At 31.2% G+C, this 6,422-nt stretch overlaps 1 non-coding gene across 1 annotated transcript; it reads left to right on the forward strand.

Moving 5' to 3' along the window:
* The first annotated feature begins 5,559 nt into the window (after positions 1-5,559).
* LOC112096575 lies at positions 5,560-5,666 on the forward strand. The gene has a single exon (XR_002904476.1). It is a non-coding gene; the product is annotated as a small nucleolar RNA R71 (small nucleolar RNA).
* Positions 5,667-6,422: the final 756 nt, after the last annotated feature.

Here is a 6,422-nt window from a genome sequence, read left to right on the forward strand (position 1 = left end):
GAAGCAAGTTCAGGAAACAATTGTTAAAAATCATGCAGCTAACAAGTTTACCTATTGTTTGTTGGCCCACAATTTTAAAACATAGCATAAACTTTTGGTACTTTTGTGACTTGTCTTCAACTGTGCACATGAGATATTGAAAATTTTTCAATTGATTAATCATAGAAACATTAATTGATTCAATTACAGGAAGAGGCCAAGAAATAATAGGACTTTTAGAAATAAAAGGACTACAGCAGTGAAGTGTTGTATCGATGTACAGACATGCTATAATGCACATTATGCACGTACAATAGAAAAAATAATATATTCAGTAGATTTATTATTTCATCCCCCAAAAGCAACCGCAATACCATTAGAATGGCGTCAAGCCATTAGTGATAACATTTAAACAAAGTTCTTAATCCCAAACCCAAAAAAAAAAAAAAAAAAAAAATCTAATGAATAATGTCAAAAACTTGTTATGAAAATTTTAATGTACTCGCAAGCGCACGGATCTAGAGATAGAATAGTGGTAACGAGGTCGATCCCACAAGGATTGTTATAAATTGAAAAGTCTAATTTAAATCTAAAATTAATATTAATTCTAACCTAGTTGAGCAAATTAAGTTTTAAGAGAAATTAAACTAATTAAACAAAGAAAACAATTAAAGCAAATGAGAATTCAATAAGATAAAAATTTCCAAGGTTTCAGAATCCACCACTATTCAACTAGTAATTATCTAATTATTAATTAATCCCCAATTTTAGAGTGACAACTCAAAATCAATATATGTCATCTCATGGATATAACAATTAAGCCCAAGTAATTAAAGCTAATGTAGGTTCTTTTTCTGCTTAATAATATGACATCTAAGCATCACATGTAAACATATTGAATAACAAATAGTCAAAGCTTTCCTAAGCACTCTATGTAAACAATTTAATAAAAGACATAGAATCAAAGATAATCATGTATAAACTTTATAAATTCAAGTATAGATTTAATCGAATATTAATCCTAACAATCAATAATGCATGACAGAATTGATGAAAAGATTTTAATAACATCTAATTAATTATGTGAAATAAAAACCATAATCATTAAAGAACATATATAGGGAATTAAATAAATAAAAAGATAATTGTTTCATTAAATAAGGTTTCATCCTTAACTTCAGTATAAGTAAATTAGTTAAACATACTTGAATTGGGAGTAACACAAAAAATAAAATCACTCATGAAAGCCGAACTGCTGCTGCTCAGCCTTGCGTCTTGCGTCTGCAGCTCTCGCTTCCTCGCGGCTCCTTTCCTTCTCCAAAAGCCAAAACCCCCTTTTATAATCTTTAAAATGGGCTCCACCTCTTAAATCCTAAAGCCAAAAGGCTTGCCCTTTTATTTGCTTTAGCTCTCACACGTGCCCACCATAAGCCATAAATTGTTTCCTCTTTTAATTGCTCAACACGGGCCCACTTATGCAAAGCCTAATAAGTTTCATTTAATCCTCATGTGCTGGCCACTTTTAAAGCTAATATCACTTTCTCCTCTTTGTCCGCATGTGGATGGTGAATGCATTTGTTGAGTTCGGTTTCCTTGGCTTGAATTAACATGCATATAAGCATAATTGCTTCCAAGTTAATTAATCTTTAATGCTCACAAATTGAGCTCCTTTATGCTCTTTTTATCCATAATCTCCAATTAATTCCCTATTCAATAAAATAATTTAATTAATTAAAAATAACAAATAAATATAACTAGTAATTATTTAATTAAGGGTAAAATATGGATATATTATATGCTCATCAAATACCCCCAAATTTAGATTTTGCTAGTACTCGAGCAAAACTAAAACTTAAAACAAAAATAAAAATAACAAAACAAAAAGTAAATCCTAACTAAACCACTTTCGCAGGTAATCACGATTGCATTTAGCGTATGCAATAAGCTTTTAAACCCCTAGGCGGCCCTAGTGGACGAGTTGTAGTCTCGTGAGGGCTTCAGTGATGATACCCACAAACATCATTTTATTTTTTGAAAAACAATAAAATAAAATGAAAAGAACAACAAACTTTAAACAAAACATGAAGATAGCCTCAAGGATTGCATAAATTATATAGCTCAAAGAAAATTTCAAATATTGGCAAAGTTCTAACTTTAATTCAATAATCAATCCCATCTCTCTTTCAATTCTTGTAGTGTGTGTGTGAAATCAATTCAATCAAATCCATTCCCAAAATCTTCAACATCAACAGCCTTTGCCTCAAATAAAGAAAAGAGTAGGTCAAACTAATCTTATCATCTTGATCTCCAATTTTTTTTCTCACAGGCTTTTATGTGCATTTTCTTTTGATTTTTCAACAAATCAAAAAAACCAAAAAAATTAAAAAAAAAAATTGTGTTTTTTTGTTTTTACGTGAAAAGCCAATGATAAGAACTTGATTGACAATGAATATGGTTTTTAGAAAGGGTTGAATAATGTCTTAGTTTATACTTGATTCTTGTGTTAATTCTTCTTGATTGAGATTCTTTAAACCATGAGCACTAATATCAGTTCTTTCATAATTTTGACTTAAAATTTGAGATTGACGCAGCCTGAGTTGAGAATTTTAGATAGAGTAAATGACTATTTGTCTTGATTCTTATCTCCACAATACAAAATAGTATACATAGGCGCCAAAGTCAGAAATAACTACCTATAACCCTTAAGAGTGAAGCTATCATTGGGTAATTTGGGCCTATGTACCACCAGTATGTAGAGGATAATCTACCATGAGAAGAAAGTTACCTTAAGGGGTAGAGTGAAAGCTCCTGACTATGGTTTAAAAAAAAAAGAAGAGAAAAAGAAAAAAAATCAAGTGCATGTGCTGAAAAAAATCAAAAGAAAATGCACATAAAAGCCTATGAAAAAAAATAAAATTTGGAGATTAAGATGATAAGATTAGTTTAACCTACTATTTTCTTTGTTTGAGGCGAAGACTGTTGATGTTGAAGATTTTGGGAATTGATTTGATTGAATTGATTTCACACACACACTACAAGAATCGAAAGAGAGATGAGATTGATTATTGAATTAAAGTTAGAACTTTGCCAATATTTGAAATTTTCTTTGAGCTATATAATTTATGCAATCTTTGAGGCTATTTTCATATTTTATTTAAAGTTTTTTTCTTTTTATTTTATTTTTTTTAAATGATGTTTGTGGGTATCATCACTGAAGCCCTCACGAGAATACAACTCGTCCACTAGGACCGCCTAGGGGTTTAAAGGCTTGTTGCATACGCTAAATGCAATCGTGATTACCTGCGAAAATAGTTTAGTTAGGATTTACTTTTTGTTTTGTTATTTTTATTTTTGTTTTAAGTTTTAGTTTTGCTCGAGGACTAGCAAAATCTAAGTTTGGGGGTATTTGATGAGCATAATTTATATACATATTTTACCGTTTATTATCTAATGACTAGTTATTTTTGTTTGTTATTTTTAATTAATTGAATTATTTTATTGCATAGGAAATTAATTGGAGATTGGAAATAAAAAGTGCAAAAAGAATAACAATTTGGGAGAATATTAGTTGAAGCCGTGACAGAGTTAAGAGCCAAGAGCAATTTGCATTGAATTTCAATTCTCCAATTGAGTTGCACGTGCATGGCATTGGAAAAGTGGAAAGCAATTTAAATGGGGCCCACACTTGACTTTCAAAAGTGGAATTAATGGCTTATGGTGGCGTTATTATGGAAGCTTTGTTTTATAATTGGAAAAGGATTTTAATTAGTAGACAAAGAGGATTCGGTGGCTAAGCATTATAAAAAGAGAGTTTTGGCTTTTGAATGAAGTAGCCGCCAGAGGACGGAAACAAAAGGAGGACGCGAGACAGAGAGAATAGAGGGTAGCGGCAGCAGCACTTCGGCTTTCCATGGCTGGTTTTATTTTTTGTGTTGTTCTCTATTCAAGTATGTCTAGCTAATTTTCTTATACTGATGTTAAGGATGAAATCATATTCAATAAAATAATTATCTTTTTATTTATTTAATTCCCTATATATGTTCTTTAATGATTATGGTTTTTATTTCACATGATTAATTGGATATTATTAAAATCTTTTCATCAATTCTGTCATGCATTATTGATTGTTAGGATTAATATTCGATTAAATCTATGCTTGGATTTTTAAAGTTTATACATGATTATCTTTGATTCTATGTCTTTCATTAAATTGTTTACATGGAGTGCTTAGGAAACTTTGACTCTTTGTCATTCAATATGTTTACATAAGATTCTTAGATGTCATACTATTAAGTAGAAAAAGAACTTACACAAGATTAATTTTATTTGGACTTAATTGTTATATCCATGAGATGACATAGATTGATTTCGAGTTGTCACTGTAAAATTGGGGATTAATTAATAATTAGATAATTACTAGTTGAATAGTGGTGGATTCCAAAACCTTGGTAATTGTTGTCTTATTGAAATCTCATTTACTTTAATTGTTTTCTTAGTTTAATTAGTTTAATTTCTCTTAAAACTCAATTTGCTCAACTAGGTTAGAATTAATATTAATTTTAGATTTAAATTAGACTTTTCAATTTATAACAATCCCTGTGGAATCGACCTCGTTACCGCTATTCTATTTTTAGATTCGTGCGCTTGCGAGTATATTAAAATTTTTCACAACAAGTTTTTGTCAAAAACTTGTGGTCAAATAATTTTCCTCTTCTCAAGGTCATAACATATTTTGCTTCTTCATGCTGATGGCTTGAACTCGATCCAACTTCTTGCATTCCTTTAGGATTGGGAATTGGTTGACTTGGGAATTTTCATTTTTCTCTCTCAGCTACAGTAGTTGCTAATTGACCCAATTGATGTTCAAGCTTTAGAATAGCTTGAGTGTTTGACTGAAAGGCTTGTTGGGTTGACTGAATGAAACGTTGAAGTGTATCCTCTAAAGAAGGTTTTCTTTGTTGGGGTGCAACAAATTGAGACATAGGTTGTTGGGCAGGAGGATATACTTGGTTAGGAGAGACAAATTGTTGATTGGGCATGTTAAATTGTTGCCCTCCTTGGTTTGACAAAGGTTGATTTTGTTTCCAAGAAAAATTAGGGTGATTCCTCCAATTAGGATTATGTGTGGATGAATATGGACTATTGGAGGTTTTCTCATATGATTGTAAGGCATGTACCTGCTCAGAATAAGCCTCTTGATAGGCTGGTAATAATGGACAATTTTGTGCTGTATGAGACAAGTTAGAACAAAGAGTACAAACCTCATTAGCTACACTATGATGATGATTCATGGATTGGTTCAGAGCTAAGGCATCTACTTTCCTAGAAAGCATAGCTAGAGTGGCTTTCACATCAAAGTCATCCTTAACTTCGTATAGACTCTTTCTAGAAACTTGAGATAATTTTTCCCTTTGATTTGAAAAATCCCATTGTTGAGAATTATCAGAAAGTGAATTAAAAAAATCCCATGCAGCCCCTTCATGTAAGTTCAAAAATCTCCCACCATTCATACACTTTACCATATGACGATTCAACATGGTTAAACCATTATAAAAGTATTGTATAAGTATCTATTTCTCAAAACCATGGTGGGGACACTTAAGGAGTAAATCATTAAATCTTTCTCAACACTCATAAAATTGCTCACCCTCTCTTTGATAAAAATCACTTATTTCTCTCCTAAGGGCATTTGTTTTAGACATAGGGAAAAACTTGATGAGAAACTTATTACTCAATTCATCCCACGTAGTAATAGACCCAGCAGGAAGTGAATTCAACCAAGCTTTTGCTTTGCCTTTTAATGAGAAAGGGAACATACGAAGCCTAATTGACTCATCATTAAAATTTTGAAAACGAAATGTAGAGCATATGTCAAGAATTCCTTAATGTGCAAATATGGATCCTCTCTCTCTAACCCATGGAAAGATGGTAAAAGTTGAATGACAGACGACTTGAGTTCAAAGTGTGTTGCTATGGTTTGTGGCAACACAATACAAGATGGTTGGTTGGCTGCAAGTGGTGAAAAATATTCTCTAAGGGTTTTCTCTCCTTGCACTGGTGGTAGTACTGGCAATATTCTATTTGGGTCATCAATCACTTGGGAAGAACTAGCTTGATTACTATCAACTTTTGACTCTTTTTTAACCAAACGATTTGTTGAATCACGTTTCCAAACACTCATAAACTAACTAGACAAAGAAGAAAAATAAAAGAACAATAATAAAAATAAACAAAATTAAATAAAAGAAATCAAACAACTAAACAATAAATTCAAAATAAAATAAAATTAAAAAAAATTAAATTTTTTTTTGTGTTTTTTTTAATAAAAATTGAATAAATAAAATAAAAGACAACCTAAATTCTAACTAGTGGAAGAATCAAATTAACCTAGATTAAACTGACTTTCTAGCACAATCCCCGGCAACGGCGCCAAAAACTTGTTG

Source organism: Citrus clementina, unplaced genomic scaffold (assembly GCF_000493195.1).
Source record: "Citrus clementina cultivar Clemenules unplaced genomic scaffold, Citrus_clementina_v1.0 scaffold_8, whole genome shotgun sequence".
NCBI lineage: Eukaryota > Viridiplantae > Streptophyta > Magnoliopsida > Sapindales > Rutaceae > Citrus > Citrus x clementina.